The sequence below is a fragment of the Geotrypetes seraphini genome, chromosome 7, assembly GCF_902459505.1.
Source record: "Geotrypetes seraphini chromosome 7, aGeoSer1.1, whole genome shotgun sequence".
In the NCBI taxonomy this organism is placed as follows: domain Eukaryota; kingdom Metazoa; phylum Chordata; class Amphibia; order Gymnophiona; family Dermophiidae; genus Geotrypetes; species Geotrypetes seraphini.
This window is the reverse complement of record NC_047090.1, coordinates 112054312-112071163: the sequence shown is the minus strand read 5'-3', so window position 1 is coordinate 112071163 and position 16852 is coordinate 112054312. Positions and strand designations below refer to the sequence as shown.

Sequence of the window (16852 nt, the reverse complement as noted above, 5' to 3'; positions counted from 1 at the left end):
TCCACCCCACTTTGACATGCCTCTTCCCCCCAAAAAAATGTTTCTGGTGCTCAAATTAGCATGTACTTATTTAGCAGTTACTACAAGACCCCAGAGCATGTCCTTAGATATGCCATTTTAAGCTGTGTTAAGTGCTCATTAATGCCTAACACAGCTTAGTAAAAGGGCTCCTAAGTGAGCTAGCTTGGAGTCATGCAATAAAATAATTCCTGAAAATTAGTGATGGTCCAATAATAATTAGCAGGCCAAACAGAAGAATACCTCGCCTTCGAGAAAGGGCAGTCAAACAAAAAAAGGCAAGGGTGGTGTCTTTTCAACCAGTCTTCAAAATCCTGAGTGGTGTAGAATGGATACAAGTGAATTGATTCTTTACATTACATTACATTAGTGATTTCTATTCCGCTTGTACCTTGCGGTTCTAAGCGGATTACATTAGCTGGACATTTCCAGGAGATAACAGTACAATACAATACGTTACATTACTTTTCATAACGTTACATAGATTTACATTACATTACTATACATTACATTACATAGCAAAAAACTAGATTCAGGTTACATATAGAGGTATCGGACGTTTTGAGACATTTAGTGGTTACAATGTTTTAAGAGGGCGGATCCGGGTATATATTGAGGATTCGTTTTAGAGACTTGATTAGATGTCGCTTGAAGGAGGGGTATTGCGAGGAATGTGCAGTTGGGATAGGAAGGGGGGAGATTAGGTTGTTGGGATGTGTTTTTTGAATAGTATAGTTTTGATATCTTTTCGGAACACTATAAAGTCAGCAGCTTTACTCTTTTTTTTTTTTTTTTAATAATCTTTATTCATTTTTGAAAACACTTTCAATAAGTGAAAATATAAACATTTACACTTTAGACATCATTTAAAAATTTTACAAGATTCATACAGATCAATACCCACCCAACCTAATCCTTGTTTTTAAAATATCTATAAATTTGGTTCATAGACAGTGACGCGCAAGACACCAGCGCGCCGACAATTCGGCGCAAGACAGAAGCACGCGGGGGGAAAAGTAATTTTTAAAGAGGTCCGAAGGGGGGTTTGGGGTGGCAACCCCCCCACTTTATTGGTTGGTGTTCGCGTTGCTGTTGGAGGAGGGTTCGGGGGGTTGGAAAAGCAATGTTACTTACCGTAACAGTTGTTATCCAGGGACAGCAGGCAGTTATTCTCACTAATGGGTGACGTGATCCAACGGAGCCCCGATGCGGACGCCTCACAAGCATTTTTGCTTGAGGAAACTCAAAGTTTCGAGTCGCCCGCACCGCGCATGTGCGAGTGCCTTCCCGCCCAGACCAGGGCGCGTCTCCTCAATTTAGATAGCTAGCAGAGAAGCCAACCAAGGGGAGGTGGGTGAGACGTGAGAATAGCTGCCTGCTGTCCCTGGATAACAACTGCTACGGTAAGTAACATTGCTTTATCCCAGGACAAGCAGGCAGGTATTCTCACTAATGGGTGACCTCCAAGCTAACCACAATGGGATTGTGGGAGAGTTGGCAACTTAGGAGAATAATTTTTGTAATACTGTTTTGGCCAAACTGTCCATCCCGTCTGGAGAAAATATCCAGACAATAATGAGAAGTGAAGGTGTGAACCGAGGACCAAGTGGCAGCCTTACAAATCTCCTCAATCGGTGTCGATCTGAGGAAGGCTACAGAAGCTGCCATTGCTCTGACCTTATGGGCTGTGACTTTACTGTGAAGGGGTAATCCAGCCTGGGCATAGCAGGAGATACAAGCCGCCATCCAGTTGGAGATGGGACGCTTAGAGATGGGACGTCCCAATTTGTTTGGATCAAAGGAAATGAAAAGTTGAGGAGCAGTTCTGTGTGGCTTGGTGCGTTCCAGGTAGAAAGCCAAGGCACGTTTACAGTCCAGAGTATGAAGAGCTGATTCTCCAGGGTGAGAATGAGGCTTTGGAAAAAACACAGGAAGAACAATGGATTGATTCAGATGAAATTCCGAGAACACTTTGGGGAGGAATTTTGAGTGAGTGCGAAGGACCACCTTGTCATGGTGGAATACTGTGAAAGGTGGATCCGCAACCAATGCTTGAAGCTCACTGACTCGACGAGCAGAGGTGAGGCCAATAAGAAACACTACTTTCCAAGTGAGATACTTCAGATAAGCTTTGTGAAGAGGTTCGAATGGAGGTTTCATAAGCTGAGAAAGAACAACATTGAAGTCCCAAACCACTGGAGGCGGTTTGAGGGGAGGATTGACATGGAAAAGTCCTTTCATGAATCTGGAAACCACCGGATGAGCAGAGAGAGGTTTCCCTTGAAGAGGCTGATGGAAAGCAGCAATTGCACTAAGATGGACTCGTATCGATGCAGACTTGAGGCCAGAATGAGACAGGTGCAAAAGATAATCCAAAACTGAAGACAAGGAGGAGTGTTGTGGCTCATGATGATGAGAAAAACACCAAGTAGAAAATCTAGTCCACTTTTGGTGGTAGCATTGCCTAGTAGCAGGCTTCCTTGAAGCTTCCAGGACATCTCTCACAGGTTGAGAAAACTGGAGAGGGGTTACGTTGAGAGGAACCAAGCTGTCAGGTGTAGGGACTGCAGGTTGGGATGAAGTAGAGATCCCTGTTGTTGTGTAAGCAGCGATGGAAACACTGGCAGAAGGAAGTGGTCCCTGCTGCTGAGTTGAAGTAGAAGGGAGTACCAAGGTTGTCTGGGCCACCGTGGAGCAATCAGGATCATGGTGGCATGGTCTGACTTGAGTTTGACTAGAGTCTTCTGAATGAGAGGAAATGCATATAGAAAGAGGTTCGTCCAGTCCAGAAGGAAAGCATCTGCCTCGAGGCGGTGAGGAGTGTAGATCCTGGAGCAGAAGTGAGGCAGTTTGAAGTTGTGGGGGGCTGCAAAGAGGTCGATCTGAGGTGTTCCCCACTGAGAGAAGATGTGATGGAGGGGCGTTGACTGGAGAGTCCACTCGTGAGGTTGCAGCAGACGACTCAAGTTGTCCGCCAAGGCATTGTCCGCCCCCTGAATGTAGACAGCTTTGAAAAAGGCGTTGTGGCAAATCGCCCAATCCCAAACTTTCAGAGCTTCCTGACAGAGGGAGGCCGATCCCGTGCCCCCCTGCTTGTTGATATAATACATGGTGACTTGGTTGTCCATGCGAATGAGGACCACCTTGTCTTGAAGTAGGTGCTGGAAAGCATTGAGAGCATTGAAAATCGCCCTGAATTCCAGGACAGGAGATTGATGTGACACTGGCAGTCCGTGCTGGTCCAATAACCCTGAGTGTGGAGGCCGTCCAGATGAGCCCCCCAAGCATAAGTGGACGAGTCGGTCGTGAGGACTTTCTGATGGGGGGGGGGGGTGTTTGAAACATCAAACCTCTGGATAGATTGGAGGATAGCATCCACCAGTGAAGAGACTGTTGCAGAGCAGGAGTGACCTGGATGTGTCGGGACAGAGGGTCGGATATCCGCGTCCACTGAGATGCCAGGGTCCACTGGGGAATCATGAGGTGAAGTCTGGCAAAAGGAGTCACGTGAACTGTAGGGTCCATGTGGCCCAGGAGAACCATCATGTGTCTCGCCGAGATGGACGGGCGAGAGGACACCAAGTGGCAAAGATGGAGGAGAGCTTCCAGACGTTGGGGAGGAAGGAACACTCTGAGTTGGGTAGTATCCAGAACAGCTCCGATGAAAGGAAGAGTCTGGGAAGGTTGTAGATGGAATTTCGGGAAGTTCCGATGTTGCAGTAGCCAAATTGTCTTCTGGGTCGCGAGGATGACTCCCTGAGGAATCCTTGAGGAGCCAGTCGTCCAGGTAGGGGAATACCTGGAGGCCGTGGTTCCTGAGCGCTGCGTCCACCACTACCAGGCACTTGGTGAAGACTTTGGGTGACGAGGCCAGGCCGAAAGGAAACACTCGGTATTGAAGATGAAGATGTCCCACCCTGAATCTGAGGTATTGCCGTGAGGCCGAATGAATGGGAATGTGAGTGTAAGCCTCCTTGAGATCCAGAGAGCATAACCAGTCGTTCTGCTCGAGGAGGGGATACTGGGATGTCAGGGTCAACATGTGAAACTTCTCTTTGACCAGAAACTTGTTGAGGACCCTAAGATCCAAAATGGTCGCAGATCGCCCGTCTTCTTTGGAACAAGGAAGTACCGGGAGTAGAAACCCTTATTCTGTTGAGGAACCGGCTCGACAGCTCCGAGCTCTAATAAAGCCTGAGCTTCCTGAAGAAGAAGGGCGGTCTGGGTCAAGTTGGAAGGATACTCTCTTGGAGGATGTTCCGGGGGGACTCGATTGAACTGGAGAGAGTATCCTTCCCTGACGATGGAAAGGACCCAGAGGTCGGAGGTAATGGTCGTCCATTGATGGTAAAAGTGATGGAAACGACCTCCAATTGGTGGAGCAACTGAAAATGGCAGGACGACTGAAGTTACGTCCTCTATGAGACAGTCAAAAGGGCTGAGGTGCCTTAGGGACAGTAGATGGCTGAGGCTTCTGTTGATGCTTTTGGGAATGCTGCCGCTTCACAGGCTGTCAGATGGGGGAAGCCTGCTTAGGTGGGTAACGCCGCTGGTATATCAACGGTGGGCGTGATGGGCGAGGGGGAGCAGGCTTAGGCTTCGGACGCAGGATGGATTGGAAGGATTTCTCGTGGTCCGAGAGCTTCTTGGTCGCCGCCTCGATGGATTCATCAAAGAGGTCAGTACCAGCGCATGGAACATTGGCAAGCCTGTCCTGGAGATTAGGGTCCATAACGATGGTCCTGAGCCACACCAGCCGGCGCATGGCCACCGCACATGCTGAAGCCCGAGCCGAGAGCTCAAAGGCATCGTAGGATGACTGCATCAGCTGTAACCAGAGCTGGGACAGCGAGGCCAGAACCTCCTGGTACTCAGATTGTGCCCTATGGTCCACATAGGGCAAGAACTTCTGGAGTACCGACAGGAAGAACTCAAAATATGCGACAAAATGGAAGTTATAGTTCAGAACCCTGGATGTCATCATGGAGTTCTGATAAATCTTCCTGCCAAATCGGTCCATGCTCTTGCCCTCTCTACCAGGTGGAACGGCAGCATAGACCTGGGAGGGGTGAGACCGCTTCAGTGAGGACTCCACCAAAAGAGATTGATGGGAGAGTTGGGAACCATCGAACCCCTTATGGTGCACCGTGCGGTACCTGGAATCCAATTTGCCCGGTACAGCGGGGATGGAATAAGGTGTTTCAAGGCATCGCACAAAGGTCTGATTCAGCAACTTATGTAAAGGAAGCTTGAGGGATTCAGCAGGTGGTTGAGGGAGGTGCATAGTCTCCAGATATTCTTTGGAGAATTTGGACCCTGTGTCCAGGTGGATGTCCAGGTCGTCTGCCATCTGTCGAAGGAACGAGAAGAACGACAGCTGGTCCGCCGAAGCAGGGCCTCGAGAAGGGCTCGAGGATGTCAAGGCCTCTGGATCCAAGGAGGACGGGGATCGTGGTGGTGATAAAGACCCCAGCGTGTTCTCGAGCTCCGGCATTGGAGAGATGAAGTAGCCGGTGGAGAATACTCAAGAAAAGGCTGCTTCCGATGAGGCAAGGCATGCCTGGACGAGCGCCTTGATGAATGCCTCGACCGATGTGCACTGTGTTTGGAAATCGGCCTCGAGGGACGAGGCGATTGGATCTTCGCTGAGGCCCCCAGGTAGTGGAGGGGGCTGGAAGCGGTTGATCGAAGCACAGGTGGATGGCTGGAATCACCCCGGGGTACTCGTAGAGGCTCGAACCCCTGCATCGGGTGGATCGGCTCCAATGGAGGCACTCGCAAAGACTCTGCTCCTTGCATCGAGTGGATGGGTTTCAATGGAGGCACTCACAAAGACTCTACTCCTTGCATCGAGTGAATCGGTTCCAATGGAGGCATGGCCAAAGACTCTGCTCCTTGCGATGCATTCACCGATGCCAGACCAGACACTCGCAGAGACTCTGCTCCCTGCAGAGAGTGTGTGTACCACTGAGGCGGCTCGACCTCGCGGGAGGCCTCCCCGTGCCCAGGCTGGATTTGAGAGAAAAGCTTAGGCCCTATGGTGGTGAAGAGCTCAATGAATTGCTTCTCTAACAAGGTCTGGAACGAGGCCAGCAAGGACAGATCCGTATCAGCAATGAGACCGCCTGCATGAGCCTCGCGTTCTTTAGGGGTAGTGTGTGAGTGCTTGGGCCTAGAAGCCTTGGGCACTTTTAGCACTACCGGTGGAAAAGGCTGCTGTGCTACCTGATCTGAAGAGACCGAGGAAGGCATCGCAGCAGGCGCTGGAGTCGGGGCCGGCATGAACGATGCAGGCTTGATGAGACTCGGCGCCACAGAGGTGGAAGGCTGGGGAGCAGTGGATGAAGTCGAAGGTGAGGGGCCTTTCGATGAAGACTGCTCCGTCGAGGACTCCATGCTGAACAGTGACTCCCACAAGACGCAACGACGCTTGAAAGCACGTGCGGTGAGTGTGGAGCAAGGCCGGCACGATTTCAGAAGGTGTTCAGGCCCGAGACACCGAACACAGCGTCGATGAGGGTCGGTTAGCGAAATCGCGCGCTGACACTTAGCACACTTTTTAAAACCGTGATAGGCCGGGACATAGGCCAGAAAAGCTCCGCCGCAAGATCGAAGCCGCGGGGCTGCGGCCATGTGCCTGCCTGGTCGGACAAAATTTTTATTTTTTGAAGACAAGAAAGAACGACGAAAATCAGCGATTAAGAGAAACATAACCCAAAACTGCGGACTTTAGAAGGCACAAGTGAAAAATCTTCACGCAAAGAGTCGAAGACGGACTTCTCGACTCCATGGAAAAGAACTGAAGAGACGCGCCCTGGTCTGGGCGGGAAGGCAGTCGCACATGCGCAGTGCGGGCGACTCGAAACTTCGAGTTTCCTCAAGCAAAAATGCTTGTGAGGCGTCCACATTGGGGCTCCTTTGGATCACGTCACCCATTAGTGAGAATACCTGCCTGCTTGTCCTGGGATAACCTCCATTATAGCGAAAATTGAACTTTTTCTGATTTTTTTCGGGAAAAGTTCCGTTTTCTCTATAATGTGGAGGGTTTTACCCCCACACCCCTCCGCAACGGCAGCACGAACACTAACCAATAAAGTGGGGGGGTTGCCACCTCAAAACCCCAGTCGGAGCTCTTCAAAAATTACTTTTTCCCCCACGCGCTTCTGTCTTACGCCGAATTGTCAGCGCGCTGGCATCTGGCGCGCGATTATCCAGTCACCATAAATTTTATCATAGTTTCAGAAATACACTATACATATTTTAAACATAAATTTCACAAACATAATCATTCAAACTTATTTATCAATCTTCAAAAATACCTCCCTTTCCCCAATTAGCATCCTTACAAATAATCAATAAAAAGCAGTTACTTACCGTAACAGGTGTTATCCAGGGACAGCAGGCAGCTATTCTCACATATGGGTGATGTCATCCGATGGAGCCCGGATGCGGACGCCTCACAAGCAGACTTGCTTGAAGAAACTCGAAGTTTCGAGTCGCCCGCACCACGCATGCGCGAGTGCCTTCCCGTCCAGCACAGGGCGCGTCTCCTCAGTTCAGATAGCTAGCAGATAAGCCAACCAGGGGAGGTGGGTAAGTTGTGAGAATAGCTGCCTGTTGTCCCTGGATAACACCTGTTACGGTACGTAACTGTGCTTTATCCCAGGACAAGCAGGGAGGTATTCTCACATATGGGTGACCTCCAAGAAGAAAAAGTTTTTTTTAAGAATTAAGGATAAAATTTGGAATATGAGTTCCAACACCAGATCTTTTTGCCAATGATTGGAGCAAGGAGCAAGAACACTACGCTGATTTTTTCAGTTTGTGACAGTACGACTGTGTGTAGGCTCAATTCTGAGGCCTCTGGAACTAGGTGCACTTCTCTGGTTGAGTGGTGTGTGATATACTGTATATTGCTATTGTTTGATACCACTTGGGATAATTTATTTAGATTATATACTATGACCGCCAAGCTAACCAGAATGGGATGGTGGGAGTGTTGGTAGTTTAGGAGAATAAATTTTGTAATACTGTTTGGCCAAACTGTCCATCCCGTCTGGAGAAAGTATCCAGACAATATTGAGAAGTGAAGGTATGAACCGAGGACCAAGTAGCAACCTTGCAAATTTCCTCAATAGATGTAGATCTGAGGAAAGCTACTGAAGCTGCCATTGCTCTGACTTTATGGGCTGTGACTTTACTGTGAAGGGGTAATCCAGCCTGGGCATAGCAGAAAGAGATACAAGCCGCCATCCAGTTGGAGATGGTACGCTTAGAAATAGGATGTCCCAACTTATTTGGATCGAAGGAGACAAAAAGTTAAGGAGCAGTTCTGTGTGGTTTGGTGCATTCCAAGTAGAAGGCCAAAGCACGTTTACAGTCCAAAGTATGAAGAGCTGATTCTCCAGGGTGAGAATAAGGCTTTGGATAAAACACTGGAAGAACAATGGATTGGTTGAGATGAAATTCCGAGACCACTTTAGGAAGGAATTTAGGATGAGTACGAAGAACCACTTTGTCATGATGGAACACCGTGAATGGTTGGTCAGTAACTAAAGCTTGCAGCTCACTGACTCTTCGAGCAGAAGTGAGTGCAATGAGAAACACCACTTTCCAAGTGAGATATTTCAGATGAGCCTTATCAATTGGTTCAAATGGAGGCTTCATGAGTTGAGAAAGGACAATATTGAGGTCCCAAACCACAGGAGGTGGTTTGAGAGAAGGTTTGACATTGAAAAGTCCTTTCATGAATCTGGAAACCACTGGATGAGCAGAAAGAGGTTTCCCTTCAACAGGCTGATGAAAAGCTGCAATTGCACTGAGATGGACTCGTATAGAAATAGACTTGAGGCCAGAATTGGATAAGTGCAAAAGATAGTCCAAAACAGAAGATAAGGAGGAATGCTGAGGCTCCTTATGATGAGAAAAACACCATGTAGAAAATCTAGTCCATTTTTGGTGGTAGCATTGTCTAGTGGTAAGCTTTCTAGAAGCTTCTAAAACGTCTCTTACAGATTGATAAAACTGAAGAGGGGTTATGTTGAGAGGTACCACACTATCAGGTGTAGAGACTGCAGGTTGGGATGAAGCAGAAATCCCTGACTCTGTGTAAGCAGAGAAGGAAAAACTGGTAGAAGGTATGGCTCCCTGCTGCTGAGTTGAAGTAGAAGGGAGTACCAGGGTTGTCTCGGCCACCGAGGAGCGATTAGGATCATGGTGGCATGATCATTCTTCAACTTGACCAGAGTCTTAAGAATGAGAGGAAATGGAGGAAATGCGTAGAGGAAAAGATTTGTCTATTCCAGAAGAAAAGCATCTGCCTCTAGGCAGTGAGGAGAGTAGATCCTGGAGCAGAACTGAGGCAGTTTGTAGTTGTGGGGAGCTGCAAAGGGGTCTATCTGTGGCGTTCCCCATTGTGAAAAAATGTGATGAAGAGGCGAGGAATGTAGAGCCCATTCGTGAGGTTGCAGGAGACAACTCAAGTTGTCTGCCAAGCAATTCTTTTCCCCTTGAATGTAGACAGCTTTGAGGAAGGTGTTGTGGCGGATTGCCCAGTCCCAAACCTCTAGAGCTTCTTGACAAAGGGAGGCAGACCCTGTCCCTCCCTGTTTGTTGACATAATACATGGCGACTTGGCTGTCCGTGTGAACGAGGAATACTGTGTCGTGAAGGAGATCTTGAAAAGCATGGAGAGCTTTGAGGATCGCTCTGAGTTCCAACTGATTGATATGACACTGACGATCCATACTGTTCCAGAGGCCTTGAGTACGGAGACCATTGAGATGAGCGTCCCAAGCGTAGGTCAAAGAGTCTGTCGTGAGGACCTTCTGATGAGGGGGCGTTTGAAAAAGCAAGCCTCTGGAAAGATTGGAAGAGAGCATGCACCAACGGAGAGACTGCTTCAAAGAAGAAGTGACTGTGATGTGTCGAGAAAGAGGATCGGAAACCTGTGTCCATTGAGATGCCAGGGTCCACTGAGGAATTCTGAGGTGAAGTCTGGCAAAAGGAGTCGCGTGTACTGTGGAGGCCATGTGACCCAGAAGTACAATCATGTGTCTCGCTGAGATGGAAGAGCGGGAAGGCACTGTGTGACAGAGTCGAAGAAGAGCTTCCAGACGTTGTTGCGGAAGAAATGCTCCGAGTTGGACAGTGTTCAGAACAGCTCCAATGAATTGTAGATTCTGTGAGGGCTGACATTGAGATTTGGGAAAGTTGATTTCGAATCCCAAACTTTGAAGGAACCAGGTAGTCCTTTGGGTCACTACAATAACCCCTTGAGATGTGGAATCTTTGATGAGCCAGTCGTCGAGGTAAGGAAATACCTGAAGACCATGATTTCTTAGAGCTGCTGCTACCACCAACAGGCACTTGGTGAACACTCTGGGAGACGAGGCCAAGCCGAACTCTGTATTGATAATGCAGATTCCCCACCCGACATCGGAGGTATTGACGGGAGGCCAGATAAATGGGAATATGAATGTAGGCCTCCTTGAGATCCAGAGAGCATAACTAGTCGTTCTGCTCGAGAAGGGGATAAAGAGATGCCAGGGACAACATGCAAAATTTTTCTTTGACTAGAAATTTGTTGAGAGCCCTGAGATCCAAAATGGGTCGCAGATCGCCCGTCTTCTTCGGAACAAGGAAGTAACGGAGTAAAAACCCCTGTTCTGCTGTTCCAAGAGAACTGGTTCGATGGCATGGAGATGAAGCAGAGCTTGAGCTTCCTGAAGAAGAAGGGAGGTCTGGGATGGATTGGAAGGATACTCTCTTGGAGGAAGCTCTGGTGGAACCTGAGTGAAATGGAGAGAGTATCCTTCCCTTATGATGGTAAGTACCCAGAGGCCGGATGTAATTAACGTCCATCAGTTGTAAAAGTGATGGAGATGACCTCATATAGGGGGGAAAAGAGACAGAGACAGAACGGTGGAGGTTATGCTCTGTTGCAAACAGTCAAAAAGGCTGAGAAGCCTTAGGTGCAGCAGAAGGTTGGGATTTCTGCTGCTTCTGAGATTGCTGTTTTTTCGGAGGAGGGCGAGTATAAGGAGCCGGCTTTGGAGTAAAACGCCTTTGATAGATAACAGCAGGGCATGCAGGCTTGGTAGGAGCTGGCTTTGGTTTAGATCTGACGATTGAAGCAAATGATTTTCATGGTCAGATAATTTCTTGGTGGTTGCCTCAATGGATTCATCAAAGAGGTTGTTGCCTTGACAAGGAAGGTTAGCTAAGTGGTTCTTGAAAGTTAGAGTCCATGTCAATGGTACGAAGCCAGGCAAGACGACGCATAGCTACAGAGCAAGCAGCCGCTCGGGCAGATAACTCAAAGGCATCATAAGATGATTGAAGGAGATAGAACATAGAACCAGACAGCAGATAAGGGCCACGGCCCATCAAGTCTGCCCACCCCAATAACTCTCCCCTACCTTTCTCTGTGAAGAGATCCCACGTGACGATCCCATTTTGTCTTAAAATCAGGCACGCTGCTGGCCTCAATTACCTGTAGCGGAAGATTATTCCAGCGATCAACCATCCTTTTGGTGAAGAAGTATTTCCTGGTGATACCGTGTAGTTTCCCCCCCTGATTTTCCAAGGATGCCCTCTTGTTGCCGTGGGGCCTTTGAAAAAGAAGATATCCTCTTCCACCTCGATACGGCCCGTGAGATATTTGAACATCTCGATCATGTCTCCCCTCTCTCTGCGTTCCTCAAGTGAGTATAACTGCAATTTTTTCAGCCGTTCCTCGTACAGGAGATCCTTGAGTCCCGAGACCATCCTGGTGGCCATTCGCTGGACTGACTCAAGTCTCAGCACATCTTTGCGGTAATGCGGCCTCCAGAATTGTACACAGTATTCCAGATGGGGTCTCACTATGGATCTATACAATGACATAATGACTTCGGGCTTACGGCTGACGAAACTCCTACGTATACAACCTATGATTTGTCTAGCCTTAGATGAAGCTTTCTCCACTTGCTTGGCAATCTTCATGTCCTCACTGATAATCACCCCTAAGTCACGTTCTGCTACAGTCCTCCCTAGGATCTCACCATTAAGGGTGTAAGTCTTGCATGGATTTTGGCTGCCAAGGTGCATGACTTTACATTTTTCGGTATTGAAACTTAGTTGCCAGGACCTGGACCATCGCTCCAGTAGGAGTAGGTCATGCACCATACTGTCGAGCCTTGAGTTTCCGTCAGGCACTGTGTTTTTGTCTGTTGTGTTCTTGCCTACTACATTGCATAGTTTGGCATCATCGGCAAATAGCGTTATTTTACCTCAAAGCCCATCAGCCAAGTCCCTTATGAAGATGTTGAATAGGATCGGGCCCAAGACCGAGCCCTGCAGCACTCCACTGATGGAGATGTAACTGAGAGAAAGAAGCAATGACTTCTTGAAACTCAAAATGCATGTGGTTATCCATATAAGCCAAAAACTTTGGTAGGAGAGAGAGAAGAAATTCAAAATAAGTGATGAAATAAAAATTGTAATTGAGGACTTTAGAGGCCATCATAGCATTGTGGTAGATGCGACGTCCAAATTTGTCCATAGTTTTCCCCTCCCTTCCAGGAGGAACTGTGGCATAGACCTTGGAAGGATGGGATCACTTCAAGGAGGATTCAACAAGCAGGGATTGATGAGATAACTGTGAGTTGTCAAACCCCTTGTGATACACAGTTTTATACCTTGAGTCCAATTTTCCTGGAACTGCTGGTATGGAAAAAGGAGTTTCCATGCATCGAGCAAAAGTCTGATTCAAAAGCTTATGAAGTGGAAGCTTGAGACACTCTGTCGGAGGTTGAGGAAGACGCATTTCTTAGAATATTTGGAGCCAGTATCCAATTGTACATCCAAGTCTACAGCCATCTGTCGCAGGAAAGACGAGAAAGATAGCTGATCTGGTAATGCTGTGCCTTGAGAAGGACTCGAGGACATTGAAGCAGCCTATGTCGAAGAAGAAGCTTCAGCATGGAAAAAAGCATGAAAGGAACCTGGTGACTTGGACGAGGCAATCGAGACCGGAATATCCCCAAGGTCCGGCAACGGAGACCTCGAACGAGGAGTCGGTGTTCTGGTCGAGGTTGGAGTAGATTGAGGCTTCGAGGAAGATGGTTTATCCTGAGAAGAGCAATGCCTGGAAGAATGCCTTGATGAAGGCCTCGAATGGTGGTGAGAACTGTGTCTGGAACCAGATCTCGAGGATCGAGGAGATTTCGCCTCGGAGACGTAAACAGTCGATGCCGATGTATGAATAGGACTAGAGGCTGTAGATCGAAGCTCCAGAGGCTTGGTGGAGGAACCTCGAGGCACTCGCAAAGACTCTGCTCCTTGCTTAGAGTGTGAGGAGTCTTGTCGATGCACTCGCAAAGAATCTGCTCCTTGCTTTTCGTGTTTAGATGACAGACCAGACACTCGCAGAGACTCTGCTCCATGCAAAGAGTGTGGAAGCTCAGACAGGGGCACAGGAAGCGGCTCGACCTCGCGGGAGTCTGCTGAATGCCCAGGCTGGAGAAGAGGAAGCAGTTTAGGTCCCATGATAGTAAGGTACTGAAGAAACTGCTTCTCTAATATGGTCTGAAAAGAAGCCGGCAAGATGGATCCGCATCTGAAACCTTGGCTGGAGGTTCCTTTGAGGTAGTGTGAGTGTGCTTCGACTTAGTAGTCTTGGACACTTTAATCACCACCGGTGGAACCGACTGCTGAGCTATCTGACCTGAGGAAACAGGGGAAGATACAGCAGATGACGTCGAAGCAAGAGCCGCTGCAAACGACGAAGGTCTGATAAGGCTCGAGGTGGAAGCAGTAGGTGCAGGAGCCTCGATGGAAGTCGAGGCCGAAGACGCCTTCGAAGTCGAGGGATCATTCGGAGACTCCATCTCGAAAAGATTGTCCACCAGAACGCAACGACGCTTGAAAGCACGAGGCTGAAGTGTTTGGCAAGGCAGGCACGACCTAGGATGATGTTTCGGCCCAAGGCACTTGAGGCAGCGTCTGTGAGGGTCTGTGAGAGAGATTGCGCGCTGACACTTGCTACATCTCTTAAAGCCTGTAGCAGGCTGGGACATAAGAAAAAAAATAGCTGCAGCAAAGTTGAAGCTTGCGGGCTGTGGCCAAGCGGCCCGTCCCGGCAAACTCACGGAAGAAGACAAAATTATTTTTTTTTCAACTAAAAGAAAAGAAATAAAAGAAAACAGCGATTCGTGAAGAAAAAACACCAACCTCGGTTGAGAGAAGGCAAAAAGTGAACGAAGTTGAACGCAGAGAGTCAAAGACGGACTTCTTGGCTCCGCGGAAAACTAAGAACTGAGGAGACAAACCCAGTGCTTGGTGGGAAGGCACTCACGAGTTTCTTCAAGCAAGTCTGCTTGTGAGGCGTCCGCATCCGGGCTCCGTCGAATGACGTCACCAATATGTGAGAGTACCTGCCTGCTTGTCCTGGGATAAAACCTTATATTCTTTACTCTTTCAAAAAGTACAAAGGCTAGAGAACACTCAAAAGTATTACATGTAACTTCATTAAAACAAACAGTAGGAAATATTTTTTCAGTCAACAAATAATTAAGCTCTAGAACTTGATGTCGTAACAGAAGTTAGCATATCTTGAGTTTTAAAAAGAAAAAAGGTCTCGACAAGTTCCTGGAAGAAAAGTCCATAGTCTGCTATTGAAATAATCAAGGGCAAGTCACTGCTTACGAGTGCTGCCCGATTCACGATTTGAATCAGTTCACCGATTCACTTCGGGTGAATCGATTTAAAACAAAACAAAATCGGCCTCCCGATTCGGTAACTGACCCTCCCCCCTAAAGCAGGAGCGACAGCGCTGCCTCTTGCTGGCCGGCCGCTGCCGCACCTGCTTTAGAGGGTGAGGGGGGATGGTCAGTCGGGAAGTGCTGGTGTCCAGCTTCCCCCTGGCCTCCCGCTGGTGACCGGCTTCCCCCTGGCCACCTACTAGTAGTAGCCTGCAGAGAAGATCGCTGGTGCTAGCGATCTCTGCAAGCTGCTATAGGTCTTCGGAGCTGTATCCTCTGCCATGGTCCCGCCCCTCCTCTGACGTCAGAGGCAGGATCGCAGCAGAGGAAACAGGCTCCGAAGACCTATAGCAGCTTGCAGAGATCGCTAGCACCAGTGATCTTCTCTGCAGGCTGCTACTAGTAGGTGGCCAGGGGGGAAGCCGGTCACCAGCGGGAGGCCAGGGGGAAGCTGGACACCAGCACTTCCCGACTGACCGTCCCCCCTCACCCTCTAAAGCAGGTGCGGCAGCGGCCGGCCAGCAAGAGGCAGCGCTGTCGCTCCTGCTTTAGGGGGGAGGGTCAGTTACCGAATCGGGAGGCCGATTTTGTTTTGTTTTAAATTGATTTGAATCGATTCACCCGAAGTGCAGGCTGCTGCTAGTAGGTAAATGGTGCGCGGGAGGCCAGGGAGAACACGCAGGTCTTCAGGGTGTGGGGTGCAGGCCTTCAGGGGGGACAGGCAGGCCTTCAGGGGGGAGGTGCAGGCCTTCGAAGGGATGGTATGCAGGCCTTCAGAGGGGTGGTACAGTCCTTCAGGGGGGACCGGCAGGCCTTCAGGGGTGGGGTGCCGGCCTTCAGGGGAGGTGCAGGCCGTCAGGGGAGGGGGGCCCTGGTGTAGAAGTACACGGAGGGAAGGAAGGGGAGGTTCAAAGAGATGTGCATATGCCGGATTTTGGGGTGGGAAGAAATAATGGGTCTAAAAACAGAGGAGAGGGATAGAGATGATAGACAATGTGATTTAGGGAGGGAAGGAACAGAAAGGGAGAGAAGTTGGACACAAGGGATGGTGTGGAGGGGGTAGTTGGGATACTGGATAGCAGGGTAGTTGGGAAAAGAAAGGGAGATACGGTGGACCCTGGGGTGGTGAGGAAGGAGGGAGAGATGCTGGATGAAAGGGTAGATGTCAGACCTTCGGGGGAGGGAAGGGAAACGAAAGGGGAGGATAGAGATAGAAGATGGATGGTTATCACGGAGAAAGAAGGAGACCCTGGCAAGCAAGTTATCAGAAGACAACCAGCGCCGGGGATCAATAAGATTTGAATAATGACCAGACAACAAAAGGTAGAAAAATAATTTTATTTTCTGTTTTGTGATTACAATATGTCAGATTTGAAATGTGTATCCTGCCAGAGCTGGTGTTAGACCACAAACGTGAGCTAGGATTTAACAGAGAGAGGAAAAGTCTTTTTTGTTTATTTTGTTTACACCACAGCGCCAGTGTGGTTAGTAGAAGGCAAAGGGGGTGAAGAGGCTATAAAATAAACCTACCATGATGTTTGAAAAAAAAAAAAAAAAAAAAAACCCAAAAACAAAACACCCAATTGGGCAGGAAAATCGAATTGAAAAATCAGTTCAATAGGCTGAATCGAATCAAATATTTTTTTCCTGGATCGGGCAGCACTACTGCTTACCCTTGGACCAATTGGCAGAAAGCTTGATGTGCCCCATGTCACTATGCAATCATCCTTACTAGGAACTTGTGCTCCATAACTTCTGCCCTGTAACTTCTGCCACGGCGTTTTTTCAGGCTGACGCCATTACAGATTTCTTGTATACAGATGTTTGTATGTAACCATTGTTGATAGAGACTGATGTCTAGAAATTTTACTTTTTCAGGGAATAGTCAATTTTGAATTTGATTGTAGGATGGTATGCACTGAAATAATTGTAAGCTTGTTTGATCGTCTCTTCTCCTCCCTTAGTCCAAATCATAAAATTCAACAGGGAACCTGTGTAGCTTTCTAAATATTTGTTATATATAGCAACTTCTAGTGACTGAACTAGCTTGCTATTGGTTGCTATGTGTACAACATCCCCACTACTAGACG

At 48.4% G+C, this 16852-nt stretch overlaps 1 protein-coding gene across 11 annotated transcripts in view; it reads right to left on the bottom strand.

Moving 5' to 3' along the window:
• The window catches only part of RBM25 (RNA binding motif protein 25), a 285496-nt gene that overhangs the window by 143898 nt on the left and 124746 nt on the right, over positions 1–16852 (bottom strand). The window lies entirely within an intron of this gene.